The sequence below is a fragment of the Rattus rattus genome, chromosome 1, assembly GCF_011064425.1.
Source record: "Rattus rattus isolate New Zealand chromosome 1, Rrattus_CSIRO_v1, whole genome shotgun sequence".
Lineage (NCBI taxonomy): Eukaryota > Metazoa > Chordata > Mammalia > Rodentia > Muridae > Rattus > Rattus rattus.
Genome location: NC_046154.1, coordinates 105,411,824 through 105,423,766, shown reverse-complemented (window position 1 = coordinate 105,423,766; position 11,943 = coordinate 105,411,824).

Genomic DNA, 11,943 nt, shown 5'->3' with positions numbered 1-11,943 from the left:
ACTTTTATCTGCAGTGTCAATATATAGAATAACAAACTTTTTTTTCTTTTTGTCCACATAAAAATTATTTCAACCCTGCCTTAGTCTGTTCCTCAAAGTAACAATTCAGCGTACATAAAGGATAATTATATATTCATGATTATGGTGCTACTGTTCAAAATAGTCAAGATATAAAGTCCATGCAGCTGCCCATTGACCTTTAGGATGTGTGTGTGTGTGTGTGTGTGTGTGTGTGTGTGTGTGTCTGTGTGTTTGTGTGTGTGCATGCATGCATGTGTGTGTGCATGCGTGGGTGTGTGTGCATGCGTGCATGTATGCGTGTTGTGTGTATGTGTGTGCATGTGTGTGTGTATGATTGTGTATGTGTGTGCATGTGTGTGTATGTGTGTATGTGTGCATAGGTGCGTGTGTGTGTGTGTGTGTGTGCATGTGTGCATGTATGTGTGTGTATGTGTGACTTTTTAGGACACCATATCTAACTAGATCAAACACAGACAATTTATGTTTATACGCTCATGTACAAGGCAGAATAATGAAAAAGTTAAACATGATCACTACTACAATAAATGAATGAATGATAGATAGATAGATAGATAGATAGATAGATAGATAGACAGACAGACAGACAGACAGACAGACAGATAGATAGATAGATAGATAGATAGATAGATAGAAGAAATAGATAGATAGATAGATAGAAAAAGGAAGAAAGGAAGGAAGAAAGAAAGGAAGGAAGGAAGGAAGGAAGAAAGAAAGAAAGAAAGAAAGAAAGAAAGAAAGAAAGAAAGGAAGACAGACAGACAAACAAGAATTGACAGGCATGAAAACAAAACAGGAATTAATCAATGAATGTAAGTTTGCAAAAATATGAAAAATGTTACAATGGGCACAGTATAGTTTCCTCTATAAGTAATTCTGAAAAATTTGAAATCTTACATCAGATAGGTTAGTATTATGAAATTCTTATCTATACAGGAAAAGACATTTACATAAACACAACTCATTATTAACTAACACTACCTGATTAAATAACTTGACTGTCTCATATCAAGAGAACTAATGGTTTAATTAGAATTGAATTTAAATGTTTCACTATCATTTTACTAAAATAATGGTCCAGTTATGTGATATTCATTTGTTATCTACTCTAAAATTGTTAGTCAGCAGTATGTGGAGAAGAGGTTCTTTCCTTCTAAAAAGGAGCTGCTTCTCATTCCTAAGTGAAAGCTATTGGCTATGGTTTACCCTAGCAGGGTATGCTAGCAAACTTTCATTTCACTGATATGTGAAGGAATTGAAAACTGTGATGTACAATCAAGTTTGAAGGTGCTTCATCAGGATAAGACAATGTCAGGTCAGTACATAAAGTGGAAAAATAGTAACCCAAACCTGAGAGTAATAATCTTGAATTATGTGGAGTCCATAGAGATTGAACCGACCTTTAAGATCCTTCAGATACTACAAGGCTGTAAGATTGCCATTTAGTTTTGATTTTGCTGTTGCTGTCTTTCTCACTGATATGAGCTTTCTTGAAACTTGGAGGAGGATTAGCCGGCACTGCCAACTCACCTGCTGCTTTTCTATTGATCGTTTCAATCTGCGAATCTTTCCTGTATTGAGCCAACTCAGAATGCAGTGTTTAAGATGGTGTGTTTACCAAAATTGCTTCCCAGCAGTTTAAGACACTGAAGTGAAAAAATCTGGTATGAACACTGACCTCATTTAAGCACATCCCCACAGTAAGACTCTCACAGGCAGCTCTCTCGAAGGAAAGAAAACGAAGATTGATTGTCCTATTACAGTAAAAGGATCCACACTATCTTTAATCCTACACACTGCATGCTTCTGTTACAGAAAGTTTTTAATCACTAAGTTTAACTTTGTAGAATAAAATGGAAGCTCAAGTAAATTTCTCTGAACATTGCATTTGTAGTACAAAAAGATTAGGTTATTTACAATTTAGTGATTCAATACTACTAGATATTAGAATGTTTCATGCTGTCCATATGTTATGAACATTTCATGATGTTGCTACTCTAAATTGATTAGTGCTTTAGTGACAATTTTATGCTGTGAAATATAGTATGTTGACAGTATGGAGTCCAAGCAAGTCCTATCCTTGCCTCTCATGTTCCATGAGTATTTACAAACTTATGAAACTTATGATAAAATATATACAATACAATCATGTGACAAACATTTAATATAATGACAGTTCTAAGACTTTTGATAATGTGTAGTTTTCTAAATTCTGAGCTATAATATTTATATTGAAACTGCTGTAGATGGTCAGTAAACTTGTCAAAAATTTGAAAATAACACCAGAAATATTTCTATCACAAATCCATTGACAGGATAAAATTTGATGTTGTATATAAAATGGATTGTTAAATTATACAACATATAAAATTAATAAATATAAAATTTTACATAAATTTTGGTGAAACTATATGTGATTAGCTCTTATGTAAAATTCTCAGAAAAAGCTTTCAACTTTATATCTTGATCAAAAGTAAATTGGTATTTGAAATAGTTCAAGAAAAGTGCCAACCATTGAAAATTCACCAGAACATATTACAGGAGACAAAATGTCTGCTTTTCTGTCAATGGTATTTAGGAGAACTTCATCATACTTGTTGGAAGAATCAGCAATGTTAAAAATGTATCTGTGTTGCACTTACTGGATAGTGGCTCATATAAATAATTGAAGTCAATATTACTTTTCATTTTTCGCTGTAATTTAGACCAACAAAGTGAAGACATGAATAATTCTAAAGGAAGTGTCAGATGCAAAGATGGGAAAAGGAAAGGTCTGTGAGCAAAGTTGGGTTGTAGGTCACTTAAATATCATTATTACCACTTTAAATGAGCTTGATACAGTTTGTTCATCAAAGTATCAAACTATTACTTTATATTTTCAACCCTTGAGTATCTTGGACAAAAAAGGAAAGAGTTCTATATACCTACTCCATGAATTAAGTTGTATATATTTAGCATAGTGAACAATATTATGACAGCATCCATCTTAATAAACACAAAAATAGCCCCCTAAGAAGGAAATTTTGTATAATAAATAAATCATGTGTATATAGCTAAGGCATACAATCAACAATCCCTGAATCCCATGACAGAAGAAGACAAGCTATTCCATAAAATTGTACTCTAACCTCCACATATAATCCATGACATGTACCCACACTTACAAATGCAAACTATATACAAACAATAGTAATAATTAAATATTTTAAATGAATAATTTAGAGATTTTTAGCTCAAAAAGCCAATAACTTTATAATTTAGCAATAAAATCATGGGCTCGAAACCATGAAGCCACTAATTAATTATTTCAGTTACTAATTATTTTACATAACCCCAGGGGACTTGTGGAGCAAGCCAACCTTACTTAAAAGTAAGTTGCTGCTTCCTGATATCTTCAGAGGTAAATATTATGGTCTCTCTTTCATTGAAAGGTAATTGGAGCATCAGTAATGCATAATTTCTAAATGTTTAGTGGACAGCTAAGCATAGTAAAACCAGTAATCACTTCTTTCCTGAAATTCTCAATGCCTTATGTGGATTTCTCATGTTCTTCATTCAATTAATGGCATTTTTCCTGTTTTTAGCTTTTCAAGGTACCAAACGAATAATACTACAAGAATTATTTCAAAGTATGATATAACATAACAACTTGTGGAATACTATTCAGACAAAAGCCTACTTGAGTATCAGATTTCATTTTCAAACTCAAATTGCTTTCTATTCCATCTATGAGATTACTATTACAACACTGAAAGAGTGTTTTCATATTCTGAGCATATGGGAAATGGAAGGGCCACTGTCTAACAGAGAAAGTGTTATTAAAAACAGGTGATATAAATCTATCCTTGTGACTAAGGAAGAGTGCAGGATCTCCTATAGTCTCCAGTAATCAACTACTAACAATTCAACAGGATATTCCTAAAAACAGACTGCACATTACCCATCACATTTTTAAAACTTTTGATAGATTATTAAAACACAAATACACATACAAAGTCTATAGTAGCACCACTACCACCACCATCAACAACAAGAGCAATAACAACTACAAGAAAATCATAGAAAAACGTTTAATCATGGAAGCTGTAGAATGTCACAATGCGTTCCATAGTATAATCCTCTGTTCACATATTTTCACTTGCAAATACCTATCGCAATGAATCATGATCTGGCTTCCATGATACCCTCAATATTTTATCCTCATTGGGACTCATTCCAAATTATCCTCATTATCCTGTTGTTGCCCTGTGTTATGGAGATCTTGCAGCTTTGGATCAACAAGACAGGCCCTTTCACTGTCTCAATTGTTCAATGACGATATAGTTTTGGAGGTGGGTCACTTCAGAGCACCGGATCTAAAGCTGACAGAGCTGGACCAGTGTTCTCATATCCTCATGAATAGCATGAGCTCTCCTGCAATGTTCCAGATAGCCCAACCAGTAGAGCCCTAGCAGGAGTCGGGGTCAACTCTCCTGCTTTCATGCCATCCAGGAACAACACCCACCCCTACACCTCCACAGCCTGCTCCACTCTGCTGCCTAGTTAAGGCACAGGGCCTATTTTCACAATTTGTGAGGGGTTGTGACAGTTCTCTTGTCTCACATCCTCAGGGATGGCTCACCTGTGGCTCCCCAACAAAGCTGTACTGTGTTGCCCAAGGTGAGAGGTCTGGGCCCACTCTTCTGAGTGCTACAGCTAGCAAGAGGCAGAGTTAGCTTTCCCACTCTCATCATATCCATAATCCATAAGAACAATCTCAACATCCTCAGGGAGCAAGAGAGGAGAAGGGGAGGATATCACCCCCTTCCCCAGGCCACTTCACAGCTAATTAATGGAGGGGATTGCTTTTCTTCACTCTCTGGGTTGTCCTCTCAACAGGACCAGCCCTACTCAACCAGTCCAGGCAAGGTTCAAGGCCCAAACTCCCAGGTGCTGCAGCTATTAACAGGCAGTTTTATTGTTCCCATCACAACTAGCACAACAATGTAGTGTCAGGAAAACTTTCTTCTCTCCAGGATTAGAATGTCAAGTATCTAATATGTGTCTTAATTCTGAATGCAACATTAGTGGGGCCAAGATATAATGGTCACATATATAAAAGATAATGTACAATAAAAGGTCATTTTATTTTTAGAATTGTCGAACAAACAAATAAATGGCACCAACAAAAATTAAAAAAAAGAAGTTATGATTATAGTTCTGAAACTTTACAGAAACTTGCTACAGACAGAAACAAGGGAAGGTGACTGGGAGAAATAAACCAATGTGTAAAGTCTTTCGGGCACCATTGTGAGAATTTAAGTTCATAATCTCCATCTATCATAGAATAAACTGAATGCAGAAGCATTTGAATATTATTAAAATCTTTCTTACCTGCCTGTTTACCTAATCTATGAGTACTAGTTTCTCTAGTTATTCACTCCCCCATACATCCCAGTTAAAAATCTCTGGCTATTGCACGTGTATCCAAATCTCTTGAGAATAGACTAGAATTTCTACAAAACTACATTGTGTTCTCAATAGTATAGATTCTTGCTAGAGTTCTGTTATTCCCAATGAGTAGTAGATAGTTAATATATGCTAGGAGCCTGTAAATTAGTGACATATTTTACCCTCCACAATTATATTAACCTAACACACAGACAGTATACATTCAATAAAAAGTTTTCTACTGGAAAACTATCCAATGGAAGTCATGAATGTCAAAAATGAGTAGCAAGAAGGTAAAGCTGTCAACTCAACTGTGATATGCATTTTAAATTATTATTTAACAGGTGAATGGTAATATAAGGATTTATAATATTTGCTAAAATGTATAAGCTTACTCTGAATTTTTGATAGAACCATTGTCATAACCTGTTTACCCTGACTGTATTCATTTACATTACATCTGTATTCCAAAATAAAATATAGTATTTTATAAACAAACTATAATGGAGTATGTACTAATTTTTTTCCCTGTGAAAATCTGACATGGGCATAGGAAATATATTTAATTAAGGCATCAACATCAGAAGAAATGGAGAATAAAAAGATTTATAGCAACAATGCTTAGGAAGTTGAAAAGCAGACTAATAAAGAAAATGGTTGAGTTTCTGGAAATAAGTGCTGAAAAGAGGGTTCATTTTCACCAGGGATATTACTGCCATGTGTATATTCAACTTTCACAGGGATAGAGAAAGGAATGACATTGGTTCTCTCTCGATGGGGACTGAGTTCCTACAAGAGGTCAGTTGCTTCAGTACAGCATCCAAGGACAGGGATTCCAACATATTTTTTTGTTAGGAAAAGACAGTGGCAGGGCACAGAGACAGAAAAAGAAATGGGAAAAAAACTGAGTTTTCTATAAAATATAACATAAACTGGTTCACAGTTATTATTTGTTGAAACTGGAATCTGTCATTCTGGTGTGCAGTTATTCCAAAACCCTTCAAATCTTGATCAAAAGAAAATAAATGCAATGTAATAAAAATGCAAGGAAATGAATTTGAGAAGCTGCAGAATTTATTCCAGTGACATCATGAAATACCAAAGTTCTTGTTGGTTGCTTCCTTTTCATTGAGTAGAGAATGTTGAATTGTGAGATATTATTTAAGAATACTGGGGATGAGGAGAAGACTAAAAAAATAATAATATTTGAAAAATCATTCAGAAGACCTTGAACTTGAACATATGGAGGTACAGAATCATCTTAACTTCAGCTCCATACTCAACAAACGCCCTCTTTAGCCATGAATCATACATGGGGTGCATAGATACAGAATCAGGCAAAACATCATCATATAATTGTGTAATTTTTCATGATAGTTTCCTTTCAACTCTCTTTGAAAAATGTAAAGGCAAAATTTTGAAAATTGAGATAGATAAATACAAAATTATGACAATAAAACAAAATCAAAAGGTAAAGGTGCATACCTACCAACAACTTTGTTGTCCAATTTTTGTTGGCCCACTGCTCCTGGGAATGTGACCTGTTCCTAAAATATATATTTGATAGTAAAATTATAGAATGTAATGAGAAGCTCTATAACACTCATTGTGAATGAAGTTATTAACTGTGTAAAAATTCAGTGAGTTTAATAATTTTTACATCAGACTAATTTGGGTATATACTGCTTTCCTAATTTTAGCATTTCTTATTTATATAAAATACATAAAGAAAACATAAAAATTGATTATTTATGCCAAGTTTGAAAGATTAATTATTTTAATCTTAATTTTGAATAAGTTATAGCAACCTTCTGAATGAAATGTACTTATGCATAGTCTGCAATATTGAACAGATAATGTTAACTGGTAAAGAGTAGAGAACTTCCAAATGTAGAAACTTAAAGCTAAAGGTTAGTTGAAGGGCACTCTGACATATAGAATGTCCTTATTCGGTTGTGCTCTAACTCCTGGTTTTGAAATCTATTATCTTGAGACATTTCCATGTGTTTTTGCTGATTATTGCAGGAATTGCATGAACCTTATCAAATAACCTTTATATCAACCCCTGAAATGCTTTTAATTCAGTGGATAATTCATTAATGAAACCATGGAGCTTGATGAAAACCCTTCCATATAAAATTCATATTTGCAAACATATTATACATAGAAAGGAATTTCATGCAGATAATTTCTTTAATGTTTGGCATTTATTTTGATTGTTTTATAGCTTCTTCCATCTATTCTTTAGCTGTGTTTATTGTTGAGTTATCAGAGTTCATTTTAGAAAGCTTTTTGATATGACTATTTCCTGAAGAGTGTTCTTTGCTACACCTATAGCCAGTTCAGAGTTTCATGTTTTAATCTAAGGCCTATGGCACATGTTAAATTTACATTGGTATAGAGTATAGATCTATACTAATTTTATGCATTCAATTATCTTGTTCTTTCAGCATTATTTCTTGAAGAGGAAGTCTTTTATTTAATGTATGTTTCTGACACCTTTGCAAAGTTTGTATGGCTGCTATGGGCTCAAAGGTACAGCTTTAGGAATTTTCTTTTACTGCACACACCAGCATGTTAGATTGTATGTCAGTAACCTGTTTTATACTATGCCTATGTGACACACATGAAATTAGGAACTGATAACTTCAACTTAAAAAAAAAAGAAAACTTTTTTAAAACTCTTTTTCAGCAGAAGAGTTGGTCTTAATCCTGCTCTCAGGTGTGTTGGCCCCCCAGTGACTAGCTTTTGACCCTTAGCACAGGCAAAAACCAGAGGGTCCTGCCCCTGACTATTCCTAGATTCCAGTCTCCAGATGGCACTAAGCAGATTCCTCTTGGGCCTAGAATGTGATCAGAGGTGGCAGTCTATCCTGAGCTCTCAGAATTGTTAGCACTTCTGAGCATCCAGCTCTCTTCATAATGGGATTTGGGTAAAGAGAGCTCCAGGACCTGTTCACTCTCTTCTCAGGGGCAGAAGATAATATAGAAAACATTAATACAACCATCAAAGATCGTGTAAAATGCAAAAGAAACTCCTAACCCAAAACTTCCAGGAAATCCAGGACACAATGAGAAGATCAATCTTAAGGATAAGAGGTATAGAAGAGATCAAAGACACCCAACTTAAAGTACAAGTAAATATCTATAACAAAAATATAGAATAAAACTTCCCTAACCTAAAGGAACAAATACCCATAAAGATACAAGAAGCCTAATATCTGGAATAGCAATTCAAATATCAAATAAAATTAATATTCAATCCAAATTTACTCAAAAAGACAAAGAAGGAAACTCCATATTCATCAAAGGAAAATTCCACCAAGATGAACTCTCAATTCTGAGTATTTATGCTCCATATGCATGAGCATCTACATTGATAAAAGAAAACCTTACCAAAGCTCAAAGCACACATCGCACCTAACACAATAATAGTGGGAGATTTCAGCACCCAACTCTCATCAAGGGACTTATCATGGAAACAGAAACTAAATAAAGACATTGAGAAATTAAAAGAAGTTATGAACCAAATGTATTTAACAGATATTTATAGAATATTTCATCCTAAAACAAAAGAATATAACTTCTTCTCAGCACCTCATGGTACCTTGTCTGAAAATTGACCACATGATAAGTCACAAAACAGGCTTCAACCGATACAAGAAGATTGAAATAATTCCATGCATCCTATAAGATCACCACTGACTAAGGCTGGTATTTAATAACAAAAATAACAACAGAAAGCTCACATATACATTGAAGTTGAACAATACTATACTCAATAATAACTTGTTCAAGGAAGAAATACAGAAAGAAAATTAAGACTTTATAGAATTTAATAAAAATGAATGAACAACATACCCAAAGTTATGGGACACATTGAAAGCAGTGCTAAGAGGAAAATTCATAGCTTTGAGTGTCTCCAAAAATAAATGGGAGAGAGCATACATTAGCAGCTTGACAGCACACATAAAAGCTCAAGAACAAAAACAAGGAAATACACCCAGAATGAGTAGAAGTCAGGAAATAAACAAACTCAGAGCTGAAATCAAACAAGTAGAAACAAAAAAGACTATACAAAGAATCAATAAAATCAGGAGCTGGTTCTTTGAGAAAGTCAACAAGATAGATAAACCCTTAGCCAGACTAATCAGAGGGCACAGAGAGAGTATCCAAATTAACAAACTCAGAAATGAAAAGGGAGACATAACAACAGAATCTGAGGAAATTCAAAAAATTATCAGGTCCTACAATAAGTGTCTATATTGAACAAAACTGAAAAATCTGGATTAAATGAACAATTTTCTAGACAAATGCCAGGTACCAAAGTTTAAAAAAATCAGATTAACCATTGAAATAGTCCCATAACTCCTAAAGAAATAGAAGCAGTTATTAAAAGTGTATCAACCAAAACAAAGCCCTGGACCAGAAGGGTTTAGTTCAGAATTCTATTAGATCTTCATAGAAAACCTAATACCCATACTGTGCAAACTATTTCATGAAATAGAAACAAAAGAAGCGCTACCCAATTCCCTCTATGAAGCCACAATAATGCTTCTCACTAAACCACAGAAAAACCCAACACGGAAAGAGAACTTCAGACTAATTTCCCTTATGAATATAGATACAAAAATACTCAATAAAATTGTCTCTAACCAAGTCCAAGAACAGATCAAAAGGATCATCCATCATGATTAAGTAGTCTTCATCTCAGTGATGCAGGGATGGTTCAATATATGAAAAACCATTAATGTAACCCACTATGTAAACAAACTCAAAGGGAAAAAATAAACAGATAACCATCTTATTAGATGCTGAGAAATCATTTGACAAAATTCAACATCAAGTCATGGTAAAAGTCTTGGAAATATCAGAAATTAAATTCCTATACGTAACCATAGTGAAAGCAATATACAGCAAGGCAGTAGCCAACATTAAACTAAATGGAGAAAAAGTTGAAGAAATCCCAGGGACTATACAAGGCTGCCCACTCTCTCCTACTTATTTAATATAATACTCAAAATCATAGTCAGAGCAATCAAACAAGAGGAGGTGAAAGGATACAGATTGGAAAGAAACAAATCAAAATATCACTATTTGCAGATGACATGATAGCTTACTTAAGTGACATGAAAAAGTTCCACCAAGAACTACCATGCCTGATAAACAACTTCAGCAAAGTGGCTGGGTATAAAATTAACTCGATCAAATTGGTTGCCTTCCTCTTTTCTGAGGATGAACAAGCTGAGAAAGAAATTAGAGAAATGATATACCTCACAATAGACACAAACAACATAAAATATCTTGGTGTGACTCTAACCAAGCAAATGAAAGTTCTGTATGACAAGACCTTCAAGTCTTTGAAGAAAAAAAATTGAAAATGATCTCAGAAGAGGGAAAGACCTCCCATGCTCATGGAATGGCAAGATTAATATATAAGAATAGCCATTTTGCAAAAGCAACCTACAGATTCAACGCAATCTACATCTAATTGCAACTCAATTCTTCATAGAGTTAGAAAGAGCCATTTGCAAATTCATTTGGAATAACAAGAAACCCAGGATAATGAAAACTATTCTCAACAATGAAAAACTTCTAGGGGAATCACCATTCCTGACCTCAAGTAGTATTACAGAGAAATAGTCATAAAAATGTACGGTATTGGCACAAAGACAGGCACATAGATCAATGCAATAGAATTGAAGACCCATAAATGAACCCAATACACTTTTGGTCACTTGATCTTTGACAAAGGAGCTACAACCATCCAATGGAAAAAAAGATAGCATTTTCAACAAATGGTGCTGATTCAACTGGAGGTCAGCATGGAGAAGAATGCAAATCAACCCACTCACTATTGCCTTGTACAGAGCTTAAGTCCAAGTGGATCAAGAACCTCCACATAAAACCAGATACCCTCAAACTAATAGAACTGAAAATGAAGAAGAGCCTCAAACACATGGGCACTGGGGAAAATTTCCTGAACAAAACACCAATGGCTTTTGCTCTAAGATCAAGAATCAACAAATGAGATCTGATAAAACTACAAACTTCTGTAAGGCAAAGGACACTGTAATTAGGACAAAAGGGCAAACCACAGATTTGGAAAAGATCTTTACCATTCTTACATCCTAAAGAGGGCTAATATCAGTATATTCAAATAACTCAAGGAGTAAAACTTCAGAGAGCCAAATAACCCTATTAAAAATGGGGTATAGAGCTAAGCAAATAATTTTCAGCTGAAGAATATAGAATTACTGAGAAGTACCTAAATAAATGTTCACTATCCTGAGTGATCATGGAAATGCAAATCAAAACAACCCTGAGATTTCACCAGTCATAATATCTAAGCTCAAAAACTCAGGTAACAACAGATACTCACAAGGATGTGGAGAAAGAGGAACACTTCTCCATTGTGGGTGGGATTTCAAGATGATACAATTACCCTGAATATCAGCCTGGAGGCTCCTCAGA